The 19,728-nt window shown below is 40.6% G+C and overlaps 1 pseudogene; it reads right to left on the bottom strand.

Annotated features, from left to right (window-relative positions):
• Nucleotides 1–2,492: 2,492 nt before the first annotated feature.
• On the bottom strand, nucleotides 2,493–16,548 carry LOC121770476 (annotated as a pseudogene).
• Between the last annotated feature and the right edge of the window lie 3,180 nt (nucleotides 16,549–19,728).

Raw genomic sequence — 19,728 nt, 5'->3', positions numbered from 1 at the left:
TGTTTTTAAATAAAAAATTAATATTTTGAATAAAACACAAAAAAGGTAATGTGGTTATTTTAAGTGGAATAGAGAAAATCATAGGGCGAATATATATAAAAAGGACTCCCTCCGCCGCGAATAAGAGCCTCAGTTGCACATGTTCAAAATAATTTTGGGTTGTGGAGCTACAGATGACTGACCGCAGCTCGGTTCCAACCCCTTAAGGCCACTGAGCTGAGCAATACACGACCAACATTTATTTTTTTTTAAAATAATTTGAGCAAAGTCGGAGAGTAAAAAATAAGATTCAGATAAAATTAGGGAAGATGGTTGTTGAGTTATTGGGCCACAAACTAAAATAAAATTGTTTACCCCAATAACCCATATATCTTGAGAATAAATAAGTTAGAGAAACAAATCGAAAAGAATATAGCAGTCGAAGACATAAGACACGACCTTCTACATAACAACACATGAATAAGACAACGATCGTAATTAACTAAGGTGTCGGTGTTAATTATGATGATTGTGATTATTTTTTCTGACCCAGATTAGACAATAATTTTGTTTTAAGTATAAATAATTAGTTTTTTAAGTAATAAGAACAGACATTCAGTTTGTTAGTAATTTTAAAATTTGGTCAATGCTCCCCTATAACTTCCAATGGCCATTGGCCATTTTACAGGAGTACTAATAATTAAAGAAGAGTGCATAAAATATCACACACTATTTCTGACCCACGTGCGATGCACGAAGCATACATTTTTCATAAACGAATAATGAGAAGAAAGAATCAAAATACCAAATATGACCGCATATATGCAACAACAATTTTGCCTTATACAAAATAAAAAAATAAGTAAGTTCACAAATATTACGACACACTAATGTTGTTTTTGATAATAAACATGAAATTAAATTAAAGAACATATATATCAATTTTGGAAATGTTGAATTATAATAAAAATAAAATATTAGTATAAAGCAACATTTACATAAATTAGTATTATTTATTGTGATAAATAATACTCTATCCGTTCCACAATAAGAGTCACATTTTATCAGTCCGTCCAACAGTAAGAGTCACATTTGAGATAAAATCATATAGGTGTTATTCTAACTATTACAATCAAAGAAAAAAAACTATAATAAGTGGAACAGAAATCACAATGAAAATAATAAAACAAACCAGAGCTATGATTAGTCGAGTCGGGAAATTCCTCTTTCCGCAAGACAAATTGTGTCGCGACTAGTGCGCTCGAATTGACGTATTGTTTCAAAGATAAAACTCTCTTAGCATATAGAAACACCTCAAACCCGCTAGGCATCGCCAAAATTGATTGAGCTCCGAAAATCTAGCAATACAATGCTTCTGAAATACACACTAAAATGTAGAGAGATTGAGAGATAAAAGAAAATACTTTTGTTGGTGGGTAATCCATCCACAACTAAATGCTTTTTGTAGCCACAAAATAACGACATGGAAGGTCAAGAAATTAACACACTACAAAACCACAAAATTAAGACAATGAAGGTTACTTAGTGAAAAACCAAAAGACTCCCATGATCACCTTCCACTACTCACGCCATTATTCCCACAAGATATTTCTTTTAATTGGTTTCTTAATTTCTTTGCATATTGTTACATGTAATTTGATGTGTGGAATTGATCTGCATGATTGTGACGAAACATTAGTGATGGATTATATCCAAACATTATCACACATTTAACCCAATAATATTAAAAAAAATTATAAAGGAAAACAGAACACGAACATAATATTAAATTAATCAAAGCCATAGTTTTCTAAAATAACAAATTGTTTTTTTAAATTATAATATTTGTGACCATGTTTTATAGTATTTATTATGGTCAAAGGGCTTCATTTAAATTTATTCACATAAATGAAACCTTTTCATTTCTCTAATTACTAGATGGATAAATAGAAACTTTTTCATTTTTCAAAATTTATTACAAAATTTATAATGGCAATCTTATTATTTTCTCCAAAACTCTCCTTTTATATATGTATAGATAAAGGGAAATGATTTTTTAATATTGTGGTATTATAATATCATAATAGGAGTAAGGTTTAAGTAGTAATATTCGTACTATCTAAGTTACATTAATATTTTATTATAAAATTTTTACAAAACTAAGTAATTTGATTAAATTTCATAATTTAAATAATTATTACCTCAAAAGTAAACGATTAAGAAATTGTCTTAAGAAGCAGTTAGTCGTGTAAGTTCCACAAACAGTCCCAATTTAGCCAAACTCAACAGCAAAATAATAATAGTATAAAATAAAATTTGAGACCAGTATCTTGACCTCCTTTTCCAGAATTACAAGACCTGAGATCTCAGTATAATAGGTAGACCCTTTCTTTTTTCTTATCAACAAACTCAGACATAGTCTTATTGCCTTTAATGAATATTTTCTCAATATAAATGGGACTTGAGATCACTATATGTAACAAAAAAATGTAAGAGGAGAAGCACATTATTGTTCAATGGAATTGGGGGTTATGACCAGTTGTATCACAGGGATACGGGCAGTCGATCGCCTTCACATTTGCCCTGTCAAAGTACCAATCTCCGACAGATTTTGCAATAGCCTGCAAATCACAGCAACGAGACATGCAACTTTCTAATTTCCCACATGTTTTTCCTACAATTCAATACGACATTTCGTGAGCACTAGCCGGGGCGTAATTTGTCTTGCGGAAAGAGGGCTTTCCTCGACTCGACTTATAAATTTGGTTTCCTTTATTTCCGTTGTAATTTTCATTCCTCTTTTTGTTGCAAGTTTCCTTTTGATTGTAATAGTTAGAGTACCGCCTGTACAAGGCTTGAGAATTTCTTCCCATTATTTCTAACAATCGCAAGACAAATTAGTGTACTCTTCTAAGACAAGGTTATATCAATCGAAGTTGGAGAAAACATGAGCTTCAAAGCTGGAATGAAGAAACGAACAGTACCAATGTTCATGGGCTACGAAATGGTTAATTCCTTGAGATCTACTCTCTTGAGAATTGTGTTTATCGTTTATCATTTGACAAGCAAGACCAATTTAGACTTGGTAGTAGTAATTGGGATGCATGGGTTGTTGAATATACCAATGCACATATGGTTCAATATAATTGTGTACTTATTGGTGGAGACAATATTGTGCAAATTATTTGAACGTGTTGTTATAAACTACAATGATCACGAGGTGGTCGCAATGGTCTCCGATGTGAACCATGGTAACAATCCAAATGAATGGTTTGTTGATACAGGTGCCACATGTCACGTGTGCTCTGAAAGAAGCGTTTTTTCTACCTACAAATCTGTTGGAGGTAGAAAAGTACGTATGGGAAACCAAGCCTCCTCTAAGGTGGTTGGTGTGGGTAATGTGTTCCTAAAATTAAGATCTGGAAAAGTTCTTACCCTTAGGGATGTACTGCATGTCCCAGACATCCGAAATGGTGTCAGGCTCACTTCTAGTAAATCATGGATTTTCACTAGAATTTGAGTGTGAAAAGGTTATATTGACCAAGTATGAAAAGTTCATAGGTGAAGGTCACCTAGTGAATGGGCTTTTTGAGCTGAATGTTACGGTCATTCACCGTGGAAAAGTAATAAGCAATAAGGAAGATGATACATCCTCTTATTTGCTTGAAAGCTCTGATTTATGGCATAATAGATTGAGACATGTAAATCTAAATGCTATAAAAAGATTAGTAAATCTTAATTTACTAAAAGTAGATAAGTTTAACTCACAAGAAAGATGTGAAGTGTGTGTTGAAGCCAAAATGGCTAAACTGTCGTTCCATTCGGTAGAGCGAAGCACAAAACCTCTTGAATTGATCCATACAGACGTATGTGATTTAAAATTTGTGCAAACAAGAGGTGGTAAAAATTATTTCATCACTTTTATAGATGATTGCACAAGGTATTGTTACCTTTACTTATTAAGAAGTAAATATGAGGCAATTGAAGCGTTCAAAGACTTCAAAAATGAAGCTGAAAATCAACTTAATTGTCGAATTAAGTGTGTTCGAAGTGATAGAGGTGGTGAGTATGTAGCGCCGTTTGCAGAATTATGCCATGCAAGTGGAATAATTCACCAAACCACAGCTCCATATTCTCCTCAATCAAATGGTGTTGCTGAACGCAAAAATCGAACACTAAAAGAGATGATGAATGCTCTGTTGATTAATTCAGGATTACCCCAGAACATGTGGGGGGAGGCCGTGTTAACAGCGAATCATATCCTGAACAGAATTCCACTCAAAAAAAGGGATGTGACTCCTTATGAGTTGTGGAAAGGAAAGAAACCTTCATATGCATACCTTAAAGTATGGGGGTGTTTAGTGAAGGTACAAGTGCCGCCTCCAAAACAAGTTACAATTGGTCCTAAAACAGTGGATTGTATATTTGTTGGATATGCACTTCACAGCAACGCCTGTTGTTTTTTAGTTCATAAGTCAGCTATACCTGATGTAGCTGAAGGAACGATAATTGAATAAAAGAATGTTGTATTCTTTGAGAATGTGTTTCCTTGCAAGAAACAAGATGATCGTTCTAGTGATAGAATGGTGTATGAAGCCACTAGTTCTAATTCTCCAAAAAGGACGAGGTCAAGTCCTGAGGATATAGAACCAAGACGTGGTAAAAGGGTTAAAGTTGCTAAGACATTTGGTCCCGACTTCATAACTTTTATGTTGGATGACGAACCAAAGTCAGTGGCGGAAGCTTTGTCTGGCCCAGATGCAGCGTGGTGGCAAGAAGCTATCAACAGTGAAATTGAATCCATCATGAGAAATAACACTTGGGTGTTAGTAGACTTGCCTGAAGGCTGTAAGGCTTTCGGGTGCAAGTGGATTCTGAAAAGGACATATAAGCCCGATGGTACTATAGATAAGTACAAAGCTCACCTAGTTGTCCAAGGCTTTAAGCAGAAAGAAGGGCATGACTTTTTTTATACCTATTCACCTGTTACGAGAATCACTTCCATTCGGGTGCTTCTTGCGATTGCTGCTTTGCACAATCATGAGATTCACCAAATGGATGTGAAAACTGCGTTTCTGAATGGTGATCTGGAAGAAGAAATATATATGGAACAACCCGAAGGGTTTGTTGTGCCTGGGCAAGAGCGTAAAGTATGGAAACTGATAAAATCATTATATGGGTTGAAGCAAGCGCCGTTACAATGGCTCTTGAAGTTTGACAATGTGATGTTGTCAAACGGGTTCACTATCAATGAGTGTGATAAGTGTGTTTACATTAAGAACATAGATAACGGTTTTGTTATTGTGTGTCTTTATGTAGATGATATGTTGATTATGGGCAGCAATAGTGTCATTATCAACGAAACCAAAAATATGTTGAAGAGAAATTTTGATATGAAAGATATGGGTTTAGCTGATGTGATTCTCGGAATCAAAGTTAAAAGGAATCATGAGGGAATTGCTCTGACACAATCTCATTATATTGAGAAAGTGCTAAAGAAATTTCACTCGTTCGATTGTGAGCCAGCTAAGACTCCATTGGAACTCAACGTGCATTTGAGTAAGCACATAGGTGAGCCTGTAGCTCAAGAAGAATATGCAAGGATCATAGGGAGTTTGATGTTTATCACAAACTGCACCCGACTAGATCTTGTGTGTACGGTGAATAAGCTGAGCCGATTTACGAGCAACCCAAGCAAGGAACATTGGAAAGCTCTGCGTAGGGTTTTGAGATACTTGAAGTATACTCTTAACTTTGAGCTGCAGTACACAAGATATCCCCAAGTACTTGAAGGGTACTGTGATGCAAATTGGATCTCTGATTCAAAAGACTCGTTCTCAACGAGTGGTTATGTGTTCACTGTGGGGGGTGGTGCTGTCTCGTGGAAATCAACGAAACAGACGTGTATTGCTCATTCCACCATGGAATCTGAGTTTATCGCATTGGATAAAGCATGGGAAGAAGCCGAGTGGCTCAAAAATTTTCTAGAATGTATTCCATGTTGGAAGAAGCCAGTGCCGACAGTAGTGATATACTGTGATAGCCAAGCAGCTATAGGGAGAGCACATAGTGGCTTATACAATGGTAAGTCTCGACATATTCTTCGGCGACATAATACCGTCAGAAAATTGATCACAAGTGGTGTTATCACAATTGACTATGTAAGGTCAGTGGATAACATAGCGGATCCGTTAACGAACGGTTTAAACTGTGATCAATTGCATAAATCGCTAAAAGGAATGAGATTGAAAACCACATCTTAAAAGATGATTATAGTGGTAACCCAACCATACGATTGGAGATCCCATGGGCTTGGTTCAATGGGAAAACGAAACTATCTGAATCTAGTTGTAACACTCGGAAGATTTTAAATCTTCGCCCATTCTTTAGAACGCATTAAGTGTTGTAACCTGCATGTGGTAAGAGGCTAAGTTTTGACTTTTAATGATTCTTAGAAACCTCGAGGAGGTGGGTATTGCAGGATACCTGGAAAAGAATCACCTATGTAAGTGAAGAAGTGTGGGCCGCTTCAACATGTGAATCACTTATGAATCCATAGTGGTGTTCCATGGCCAGTAATGGACACAAACGTGAGAACTGATGAGTTTGTAAATAATATTGTGTCAATATTATTGTCTCGGTATACACCAAGGAAGAATGGTTCAACGCATCACGTCCACTAGGCCGCCGGTATGCCCGATAGTGTTGACTATGGAAAGTTCAAAGCCCCAAGCTACTATTCCAAATGCAATATTGTTTCTCGAGAATTGAGCAAAAGAGTCTGCATATATTCATTTGTGTCTGGTGTTGGTTTGATCTTGCAGCGCTCTAACCAATGTGGGGGATTGTAGGAAAAACATGTGGGAAATTAGAAGGGTCTCAAAACCTTTCCTTTTCCTAAGTCTTTTGGCTTTTCAACCTCCAAATGTTTATGAGGTGCCTTAATGCCGAGACCTCTCATGTGGCCACTCCTATCCTATAAATAGGTGTGGATTTGAGAGATAGACGAAAAAACACCAACAATCATTCTCCCTTTCTCTAGTCTCAAGCATTCTAGTGTGCATCTTAGGAGCATTGTCTAGCTCGATTCTCGGAACTCCATCAAGTTCACCGGTGCCTAGCGGGTTTGAGGTGCTTCTACACGCTAAGAGGAAGTCGTTTTATCTTTGGGGGTAATACGCCATTCCGTGAGCACTAGCCAGGGCGTAATTTGCCTTGCGGAAAGAGGACTTTCCTCGACTCGACTTATAAATTTGGTTCGCTTTATTTTCGTTGTAATTTTCATTCCTCTTTTTATTGCAAGTTTCCTTTTGATTGTAATAGTTAGAGTACCGCTTGTACGCGGCTTGGGAATTTCTTCCCATTATTTCTAACAAAAACAAAAAGGATGTTATAGTTATAGTAGAAGATGTGTTGAGAAAGTTCACTATATTACTGCTTACCTGCCATGCATCATTTAGGATGAAGAGAGGGGTTCTTATGTTGCCTATTACATTCTCAGGAAAGAAACACTGATACAAAACAGATAGATAGTACTACCCCAAATCTTGAACCGAAGTTGGATCGCCGTGGTTGCTGCAAGTTCCGGCTTGGTTCCTCCCAGCACCCTATAGGTTAACAACACCACTGAAGAAATTCCTCATAGTATGGCCACCCGAGACGTCTGGACTGCACATATTGCAAAACTAGACTTAGATATACATACATCTACAGGCACCGTGACGCTGTGTTGACAATGTGATAATGTTATTTTGTCATCTGTTGACATTTTCTAACAGTTCAGATCAATGTTATTTAGAGTTTGCATTTTATCACTACCCCGCATCTACAAGTGTTACAAGTATAAGGATTAGGACATTACGCATCCACAAAGAGTCCACCGTCGCTCAGGCACTTCACTCTGGTACTTGATGGGAATAAACCTCTAAATCCGTCGCAGTGCAAAATAACAGCTAGACAACCAGCAGAGCATCCGGCCAGAAGTCCTGAACCACAACTCGTTCAATAATCAATACCACGACATTACAAAGCAACAGAAAACAATCGACAAATCATGATTACTTGGTTGGGATTGTGCTTTCCTGTGGACATCAGTTCGTCCATCGCAGCGTGATAGATGCGTTGCCCTCTAAACTGCAACCCTGCGGCCTAAATCAAAGAATCGTTGTCTAGTCATGATTTGGAGTAACGGTAGATGAGATAATAAGTACACTAACACAACAAATCATACCTTATTTTCGCCCTCCCCGGAAAAGGAGGCTCCATCACAGTATCGTACCTTCATTCTATTCCAGTTATAAAAATCTGACATAACAAAAGTCATCAAACAAAAAGTTGCGGTGACTGAGAGATCAGCTTACCTGGATTTTCCGAAGCCTTATCACTGAGTATCCCGGTAAATGCAATCTGCCTTTCAAAGTAATTTGATGAGCCTCGGCGCATGTCTTCTTGCGATAAACTCACGACTTAATGTTGTTGCACCACCCCCGCCAAAAATGACTAGTTTGTCCAGATGATGAGCCAAATATATGTATTCAATCGAATTTCATCACCTCAATCTTGCTCATGCTTAGCTCTTTCAAGAACTAAGTCATTTATAAGAACAAAATCATGAATTGGGATGTACAGATGATAAAAATAGTACTATCCTCTAACCATCAAATCCTCTCATATAATAAAAAATCAGAGACTTAAAACTAAAACAACAACAACGTTTCCTCTAGAAGTAGATCAAGGACAAGTGCTAAAGTAAGCTAACACTCAGCTCTGATTAAAATCAGACAAGCAACATGGTACTGTAGAAATCATGGTATTAAATATGTCCGGTCAATAGATTTTGACCAAATAATATATGTGACGAGACATTTAATTTTGTGAAATTAAATGACATAGCGTCGATCTACATTTTACGTAGATAAATGTAGTATATTCACTTTCTCAAATCCGATTTCCGGTGAGTGAGAAATAGTGGATTAAAGTTGGGCATGATTAGCTTTTAATTAAAGCTTGGAGTTGGAGCTTAGGGAATAATTAACTAGTGTTAATTATCCCACATTGGAGGATTAACACATCTTTTAATGTGTTTAAATTAAGTGACTTTATGTTACTTAATAATTATAGTGGACCAAGATGGGTGAAATAGGCCACACGCGCGCGCCGCCGCCGCCCGCCCGAGCCCGAGCCCGTGCACGTGCTCGTGCTCGTGCTCGCGGGCCGCGGGCCTCGGGGATCTCGATCTTGGACTTGGATCTTGGAAATTGGTCTTTGGGTGGTATTTGGGCTTGGGGCTTGGCCCAAACTATTCTTTTTGGACCACCGCCAAGTCAGCAATCCAAGTGGCTTGACACGTCGTCAAGCGAGGCACAGTCACGGCTGCCACGTGAGAAATCCACACGCTCCACACACGGATGGCACACTCCTGCCACACGCTCGTAACCGTCGGCGGTTACGGATCTGCCATGATGAGCCTTCATGGCTTGGTTGACCCTGCATGGTGGCTTGGCCTATAAATAGGCTAGCCATACAACTGTATTAGGACACACATACAAGCATTCTCTACATAAGCTCTCTCTCTCTCTCTGCATTGTCCTTCTGTCGAAACTCTGCCCTGTCCACAATCCAGTTCGCCGGAGCTCTGCTGATTGCGGTGCTGCATCAAAAGAGACGTAGTCGTTTTACCTTTGGGGACGACACGCCAAACCGAGAGCACTACCGGGGCGTATCTCGTCTTGCGGGAAGAGGCCTCCTCGACTCGGCTATCATACCATACTGGTTTAGTTGTTTCAATTTTAAGTTGTAATTTCAGTTCAGTTATTTCTTCTGTATTCCTTCTTTTGGGTTGTATTACGCCCGGTTTTGCTATCTTGTAATCCAGAAACTAACAATCGCAAGACGAGATATCTTGCCTTTGAAGGGATTTGGACCTTTTAAACTGAACTTAATAATTTCAAAACTTAAAACCCCTTTGCTGGAGATGTCAACGGAATCTAACACCACTGCTGCCGCCACCACCGCCGCCATTCCTTCCACCATGGCGACCACTGGACCGGTCAATACGTCGTCGATTCCGACGATGATGCCCACTCCCGGGCGCTATCCCTCTTCATCAACAACCCCTTGGGAGTTCGTTAATCCCCTTGGGCTCACTGGTGGATCCACCTCGAGTGGATCGGTTGGTTCCACTTTTAGTGGTTCCTTCGGATCCTTTAATGGATCGAGTGTTGGGGCATGCGAGTGCTAGTCCCTTCGGGGATAGTACGTTCATCGCGGGCTCTATGCCTAACATGAATGGTGGGGGCCCTATGCCCAACCATGTTGTTGGCTCCTTCGGGGGCAACGGAATTGGTTCCTTCCAAGGACCAACTGCGGCACCTTTGGCACCAAGAATGATGCCACCTGCCGAGAAACCACCCAAGTTTGGAGGATCAGACTTCAAGAGGTGGTATCAAAAGATGTTGTTCTACTTGACAACATTGGGCGTCGCCAACTTTCTCACTGAAAACGAGCCGCCCGCACCAAGCGACCAAGAGACTAGGCTCGAAGTCATGGCAGATAATGAAGCTTGGAGGAAAGGAGATTACCTTTGTAAAAATTTCATTCTAAGTGCTTTAGATGATAGTTTGTACAAGGTATACTCCAATGTAACCACATCTAAACAAATGTGGGAAAGCCTAGAAAAGAAATATAGCATAGATAATGCTGCAGGGACTGAACAGGTTGTAGCATCCAAGTTTATGGACTACAAAATGGTCGACTCTCGATCCGTCATGGAGCAAGTCCAAGAGCTCCAAATGATCATCCACTCATTAGTGGCTGAAGGGATGACCTTGCCCGACAAATTCCTAAGGTGCACGATCATTGACAAACTTCCTCCCAGTTGGAAGGACTTCAAGAGTTATCTCAAGCACAAGCGAAAGCAGATGACCCTTGAAGACTTGATCGTGAAGTTGCGCATTGAGGCAGATGTGCGCAAGAGCGACCAAAAGGCCAAGGGATTCACCCCAAATGAAGCCAAAGCCAATCTGTTGGAGCGGGGCGGTCCCTCCAACAAACGCTCTCGTCCAAACCGTCCAAGTGACAAAGGGAAGGGAAATCAGCCTTCAAAGAAGTTTGAAGGCGACTGCTACAAATGTGGCAAACAAGGCCACTTTGCAAAAGACTGCCACAGCAAGAAGAAGAAGCCGGCTGCCCACGTCATTGAGAAGGAGTTCAAGGACTGGGATGAAAACGACCTCATTGCTGTGGTCACTGAAGAGGTCAACCTTGTTAACAACAACAAGGGTGGCTGGTATATTGATACCGGCGCTACTGCACATGTTTGCGCAGATAGGAGTATGTTCTCCACCTACAACAACGTTGAAGGGAGAAAGATAAACATGGGGAATCAAGCCTCGTCTGAAGTCCTCGGAGTTGGTAATGTAATCCTCAAGATGACGTCTGGCGTCTCAATCACCTTGAAGGATGCGCTGCACGTTCCGGACATCCGGAAGAACCTAGTTTCAGGATCAATACTAGTGAATAAGGGTTTTAAACTTGTATTTGAATCCGATAGGTTTGCATTGTATAAGTTTGGGAAGTCCCTCGGAAAAGGTTATGTAACCGACGGACTTTTCAAGCTTAGTGTAGCAACACCGCGTGTTCCAAAGCCATTGGCTAATAATAATAAAGCATCTACTTCCTCTTATTTGACCGAGTCTTCAAATTTGTGGCATTGTAGATTGGGACATGTAAATTCAAAAGCCATTAAAAGATTAGTAAATTTAGATTTACTAAAGGCTAATGAATTGGATATCCAAGATAAATGTGAAATTTGTCTTGAAGCAAAAATGACTAAGTTGCCGTTTCACTCGGTTGAACGAAGCACAAAACCCCTTGAATTAATTAACACGGACGTATGTGATTTAATGATAGTGCAAACTAGAGGTGGTAAAAAGTACTTTATCACTTTCATAGATGATTGCACAAGGTATTGCTACATTTATCTTTTAAGAAGTAAAGATGAAGCAATAGAAGCGTTCAAAAATTATAAGAACGAGGTTGAGAATCAACTTGGTTGTAAAATCAAAATGATTTGAAGCGATAGAGGAGGCGAATATGTAGCCCCGTTTGAGGAGTTATGCAACGCAAGTGGTATAATTCATCAAACAACTGTTCCATATTCACCACAATCTAATGGTGTTGCAGAACGCAAAAATCGAACTCTAAAAGAGATGATGAATGCAATGTTTCTAACTTCAGGATTACCACATAACATGTGGGGTAAAGCTGTTTTGACAGCCAACTATATCTTGAATAAAATCCCTCTCAAAGGAAAAGATGTTACTCCTTATGAGTTGTGGAAGGGAAGGAAGCCATCCTACAAATACCTCAAAGTGTGGGGGTGTTTGGCAAAGGTGATGGTTCCTCCGCCCAAAGAAGTTACAATCGGACCTAAGACGGTTGATTGCATCTTCATTGGATATGCACTTAACAGTAGTGCATATCGATTTGTTGTTCACAAGTCTGAAATATCGACTATAACAGTGGGGACAACAATTGAGTCAAGGAATGCCGTATTTCTCGAAAATACATTTCCTTGCAAAGACAAAGAAAAAGTCGTAACCAATTCTGAGACAAGAATTGAAGAAGAAGCCACTAGTTCTAAACCAGTGGAAGAAGAAGCCACTAGTTCTAAATCAGCGGATGCGGAACCTGAATCGCGAAAGCGTGCAAGGCCCGATCCAAAAGATACAGTACTAAGACGTGGTAATAGAGTCAGAACACCAAAAACTTTTGGTCCTGACTACATTGCTTTCATGTTGGACGAAGAACCAACATCTATAAAAGTAGCATTCGATGGCCCAGACGGGTTACATTGGAGAGAAGCTGTTCAAAACGAAATTGATTCAATTTTGCTAAACCACACGTGGGTGTTGGTTGATTTTCCCGAAGGTGCTAAACCTTTAGGATGCAAATGGGTCCTTAAAAGAAAGTTTAAGGCCGATGGAACAGTTGATAAGTATAAAGCCCGATTAGTAGTAAAGGGTTTTAAACAAAAGGAAGGACATGACTTCTTCGATACCTATTCACCCGTAACAAGGATTACATCTATCCGAGTGCTTATCGCTATTGCTGCATTGCACAATCTTGAGATTCATCAAATGGATGTAAAGACCGCGTTTCTAAATGGTGAATTAGAAGATGAAATATATATGGAACAACCCGAAGGGTTTGTAGTACCTGGACAAGAGAAAAAGGTATGCAAGCTCGTAAAGTCCTTATATGAATTAAAACAAGCGCCATTGCAGTGACACTTGAAGTTTGATAATGTGATGTTATCAAATGGGTTTAAAATCAACGAATGTGACAAATGTGTCTACATCAAGAGCACTAATAACGGCCATGTTATAGTGTGTCTATACGTTGATGATATGTTAATATTGGGGTAGTAACACTCAAGTAATTAACGATACAAATGCCATGTTAAAGAGAAACTTTGACATGAAAGACATGGGTCTAGCCGATGTAATTCTTGGAATGAAGATTCTAAGAACGTCTGATGGAATCATCTTAACACAATCACATTATGTTGAGAAGATATTGAATAAATTCAAAGCCTATGATGGCGCGCCGGTTAAGACTCCAATTGAACTCGACGTTCACTTGAGCAAGAACAAAGGCGAGCCCGTTGCACAAGAAGAGTATGCACGGGTGATCGGATGCATTATGTACTTGACTAATTGCACTCGACCTGACATTGCTTGTGCCGTGAACAAGCTGAGTCGTTACACGAGCAATCCAAGCAAAGAGCATTGGAGGGCTCTTGTGAGGGTTTTGAGATATTTAAAACATACTCAAAATCTTGGGCTACACTTCTCGAGATACCCCCCGGTACTTGAAGGGTACTGTGATGCCAATTGGATATCCGATAATAGAGACTCACTTTCAACAAGTGGATACGTCTTTACTATTGGGGGTGGTGCTGTATCGTGGAAATCCACAAAACAGACATGTATAGCCCGATCAACAATGGAATCGGAGTTCATTGCCTTAGATAAGGCGGGTGAGGAAGCCGAGTGGCTTAAGAACTTCCTTGAAGATATTCCATGTTGGTCTAAGCCAGTGCAACCAGTGCTGATCCACTGCGATAGCCAAGCAGCTATTGGAACGGCAAACAATGGCTTCTATAATGGTAAGTCTCGACATATACGTTGACGACATAACACCGTGAGACACTTGATGACAACAGGGGTGATTACAATTGACTATGTGAAGTCAATAGATAATCTAGCGGATCCGCTAACCAAAGGGTTAAACCGTGATCAAATGAATAAGTTGCTAGAGGGAATGAGTTTGAAATCCACAAACTAAAGAATAATCATAGTGGTAACCCAACCATGATGACTGGAGATCCCAAGAACTTGGTTCAAAGGGACAACTAAGCTATGAGAGTTCATGAGAAACACTCGACTATATCTATTCCCTAGAGAGCAATAGAGTGTTGGAGAACTTGCCTAGTGGTAAAGGCTAAGTCTATGACTTTTAATGGTTCTTAAAGATATCAAAGAGATGGACTTCTCAAAGAGACCAAGTATGGCAAGGTACTTGACTAAGAATCACCTATGTAAGTGCGAAGTGTGGTCGCTTCATAAAACGCGCTTTTGAATCCAAAGTGGTGTCCAAGACCGCAATGGACAAAAAATGTGAGAACGGATGAGGTTGAGGTGTTTAAGCGTTAACACCATTGTCTCGGTGCACGCCATGGGGGATTAGTTCAAAGCATCGCGCTACTAAGCCGTTTCTGTATCCGATGGTGTCGAGTATGGAAGGTTCAAAGCCAACAACTACCTATCCTTATGCTTATATACCTCTCGAGGGTTGAGCTTGTGTCTGCATGCATATGCATTCCGCTATTTCCACTCATGTGGGGGATTGTAGAAATCATGGTATTAAATATGCCCGGTCAATGGATTTTGACCAAATAATAAATGTGACGAGACATTTAATTTTGTGAAATTAAATGACATAGCGTCGATCTAAATTTTACGTAGATAAATGTAGTATATTCACTTTCTCAAATCCGATTTCCGGTGAGTGAGAAATAGTGGATTAAAGTTGGCATAATTAGCTTTTAATTAAAGCTTGGAGTTGGAGCTTAGGGAATAATTAACTAGTGTTAATTATCCCACATTGGAGGATTAACACATCTTTTAATGTGTTTAAATTAAGTGACTTTATGTTACTTAATAATTATAGTGGACCAAGATGGGTGAAAGAGCCCACACGCGCGCACACGCGCGCGCCGCCGCCGCCGCCCGCCCGAGCCCGTGCTCGTGCTCGCGGGCCTCGGGGATCTCGATCTCGATCTCGATCTCGATCTTGATCTTGATCTTGATCTTGGACTTGGACTTGGACTTGGATCTTGGCAATTGGTCTTTGGGCTTGGGGCTTGGCCCAAACTTTTCTTTTTGGACCACCGCCGAGTCAGCAATCCAAGTGGCTTGACACGTCGTCAAGCGAGGCACAGTCACGGCTGCCACGTGAGAAATCCACACGCTCCACACACGGATGGCACACTCCTGCCACACCCTCGTAACCGTCGGCGGTTACGGATCTGCCATGATGAGCCTTCATGGCTTGGTTGACCCTGCATGGTGGCTTGGCCTATAAATAGGCTAGCCATACCACTGCATTAGGACACACATACAAGCATTCTCTACATAAGCTCTCTCCCTCTTTCTGCATTGTCCTTCTGTCGAAGCTCTGTCCTCTCCTCTATCCAGTTCGCCGGAGCTCTGTTGATTGCGGTGATGCATCAAAAGAGACGTAGCCGTTTTACCTTTGGGGACGACACGCTAAACCGAGAGCACTACCGGGGCGTATCTCGTCTTGCGGGAAGAGGCCTCCTCGACTCGGCTATCATACCATACTGGTTTAGTTGTTTCAATTTTAAGTTAGTAATTTCAGTTCAGTTCTTTCTTCTGTATTCCTTCTTTTGGGTTGTATTACGCCCGGTTTTGCTATCTTGTAATCCAGAAACTAACAGGTACTGCATAACATATGAATCAGACACAGATTGCCCCTCAACACAACAAGATGACCAAAAATTAAACAATTTAGAGTGTAGCAAAGAATCAAACAGCATCTCACACATCTAAGCATTGTTACAATCACAAACCTCTAAATCAACAATCCTACTATTCACCCCGCTTCCCGATCCACGATGAAAGTGATAACCGGGCAAAGTTCCATCTAGACACACTGCAATATGGTTCAAGAAAGGTTATATATTTAAGACTGCAGTTTTATTCCAAGATTGAAAAATAAAATAGTAAAGATTTGTCAAATTGAACACAAAATCAAATGCCATTATCAATTTCAGAAAGCATTTTGAAAAGCAAGAAATCCCACCAGCTCCTTTAGCAGCAGCTCCATTGATAAGAGTAAGAGGCACCGTAAGAGCATTGGGAGGAGCAACAGCAGAAGCAATCCCATACAGAGATTCTAAATAAGAGTGAGATTCATAACCTCTTGAGCTGGGAAGGCAACTGCAGCTGAAATTGCAGCAGCAAGCACAAGCCATAAGCGTGTCATAACCTCCATTTGAAGAAGAAGGAGATAGAAGACAAAGAGGCAGGCAACATATATAGAGATGAATCATGAATGTCATTTTCTACATGTCGTTATACTAGGTAAGTTGATGGATGTGAATATACACTGTTTTGTCAATCTGGCTTTTTTCTGGTAACTATTTTTATCACCCAAATCTATGTTAAAAATATGATTTTGTATTTATGGAAAGACTAAAGGCTCATTTTGGTCCTTAAGATATTGTGATTTTACGATTTTGGTTCAAAGCATTATCTTTTGAATTATTCGGTCCCTCACAAATTAAAAGAGCCACATTTGGTCCGAATTTGACGGAACCGTTAAATATTAACAGTCAACGTGGATTTACCCGATTTTGACCCAATTAATCATTTTTAATTAATTCAAAAATGATAATTATTATTATAAATAAAAAACTTTTATATTATAAATAAAAATATAAACCCCCCAGCATCTCCGCCGCCAAGCTCCGCCGTACCATCACCTCGATTTCGCGGCAAGCTCATTTCTCTTCGGACATGCCGGCTTCCGACTCCCGGTGTTCTGCCGCTACTGCTCACCGTCAAGTCGTCGTCTAGCCTCCTCTCCCTCTCCGTCACCCTTGTCCACCTCTCCCTCGACCCCGCCTTCGCCGTCGTCCAGGCACCCTCCGCTACGGCTGCCTACCCCCGCCGCAGTTCCACCTCCTCCTCTCAAATCGTGGCTGCGGAAACACCGTAAGGTGTCTCCGTCGCTAATTTTGTCGGAGATGAAATCGATCGGATATACCCCTGGTTACGACACTTGCAATTATCTAATTCTGACTTTTGAAAATCGGTCAATTTGGGGAAGCGGTGGAGGTGTTGAAAGGGATGGGGAGGGCTGGATGCGTCCCCGATTGCGACAACTACGAGGATTGATTGCTGAGTTGAGCGAGGCGAGGAAGGTGGACCCCGTGGCGAAGGTGGTGAGGGAGATGATGTAAGGAGGGGGTGAGGCTGAGGGATGAGACGGTGATGACAGAAGGTGAGGCTAAGGGATGATGGAAGGTGGATGCCGTGGCGGAGGGATGATGGAAGGTGAGGCTGAGGGATGACGGAAGGTGGACCGAAGGTGATGGTACGACGGAGCTTGCCGGCGGATATGCTGGGGGTTTATATTTTTATTTATAATATAAATTTTTTTTATTTATAATAATTATTATCATTTTTGAATTAATTAAAATGATTAATTTGGTCAAAATCGGGTAAATCCACGTTGACTGTTAATATTTAACGGTTCCGTCAAATTATGACCAAATGTGACCCGTTTTTATTTATGAGGGACCGAATAATTCAAAAGATAATGTTTTGGACCAAAAAAGTAAAATTGCAATATGTTAAGGGCCAAAATGAGCCTTTAGTCTTATGGAAATTGACATTTATCTGTGGAAATTGACTTGGACTCCTAATTTATTTCTTTTTTCTTTTTCATTAATTCATTCCATGTTTGTTATATTTGCTTTTTTCTGTATTGCAGATCTAACGAATAGATTGCCTGCTTCCTCTGTGTAAATTAAATTTGCAGTGGGGAAGTGAAAAAGAAATGAATCTTGCAACCACTTTTGCGTTATGACAATAGTGACGTAACATGTTGACAAAAGAGTCAAAGGTTAGTTGATGAGTCGGCGAATTTCTGATGTTTGTGAATGCAGGAAAATACAGATCACGACACAATGAATTTACGTGGTTCGATTTACTGAGGTAAATCTACGTCCACGGGAGGAAAAGAGGGCAGAGTTGTATTGCTTGATCTGGGATTACAGCTTACAATACACACTTGCTATATAATCTATTCTGTCTCTAGGGAACGAAAGAGTGAGAGAGCCCTCCTCTGTCAGATCTAAGTTCTATTTATATATTGAACCGAGATTGGGGCTTGCATCACCACCCTAAGTCGTGGAGGTCATGGAGGTCATGAGATCCTGCGTGGCCACTAACTAGGCAGTGGCTTACATCATCAGTAATTATGTCGTGGATGTCGTGGAGGTCATGAGATCCTGCGTGGCCGCTAACTAGGCAGTGGCTTACATCATCAGTAATTATGTCGTGGATGTCGTGGAGGTCATGCATGAGTCCGCTATCTCCCAGTTCGGTCGAATACTGAGACCGAACTGCTGAATTATGGCCGAGCAGCTTTTGCCGATCTGAGAGTAGAGCTTGATGCCGACCTGAGAGCAGAGTTTGATTGGTTGGCTTTTACCGAGCTGTAGGCGGGGGCCGAACTCCTTGGTTGTGCCGAACTGAACTCTGATACTCTTTAGTCATGCCGAACTGATACTCTTTCTTGGGCTTTAGGCTGATGGGCTTTACTGCTGTTGGGCTTGTTGAGTACGTACTCCATCACTACCCCCCCCCGAAAAGCGAAGTGAACTCTTCTTTGACTGGACTTGGTTTGCGTCCTAATTTGGCGAGTTTTATCGCTGGGATCGAACTTTCCGTTGTCCTAATTTGGGGATCGGACTTTCCCTTGTCCTAATTCGGCGAGCTTTATCGCGTGGATCGGACTTTCCCTTGTCTTAATTCAGGCAAGTTTTATCGCGTGAATCAGACTTTCGTTGCAGTTCGTTTCAGACGAAGTGCTTGATTCTTAAGCTGAATTGTGGTCTTGTATCCTCTTTAGAAGCTTGGACTTCACAATCGTTGGCTTATTGCAGCTCGTTTCAGACGAACTGCTTGTTTAAGCTGAATTGTGGTCTTGTATCCTCTTTAGAAGCTTTGACTCACAATCGTTAGCTTATATATGTTCTAAAAAGGGGATCAGCCTTTGAAGAACAAGATACCTCAGTAACATTTGTAAGAGACGACACGCACATAGACACAACGCACATAGACAGACACAACGCACATAGACAAACGAAGACCAAGCAAACCAAAGAAAGCACATTGACCGAACAGGACTCAAGACTGACTGACCGGACTGTCTCTTACAAATGGAACTTTTTGAGGTTGGAAATGTGCCATATTCGGGGTACCTGTTCTCCTGACATGTGAGCCAATTTGTAAGACCCTTTGCCGAGGACTTCTGACACCCGATACGGACCTTCCCATGTGGGTTCGAGCTTGCCCAGTTTTTCTGCTCGGCTTACTTCGTTGTTTCTCAAGACGAGATCTCCCACTTGAAATTGTAGCTTCTTCACCCTTT

This window comes from Salvia splendens, chromosome 16, assembly GCF_004379255.2.
Source record: "Salvia splendens isolate huo1 chromosome 16, SspV2, whole genome shotgun sequence".
Taxonomy (NCBI): Eukaryota; Viridiplantae; Streptophyta; class Magnoliopsida; order Lamiales; family Lamiaceae; genus Salvia; species Salvia splendens.
This window is presented reverse-complemented; position numbering and strand designations above follow the sequence as displayed.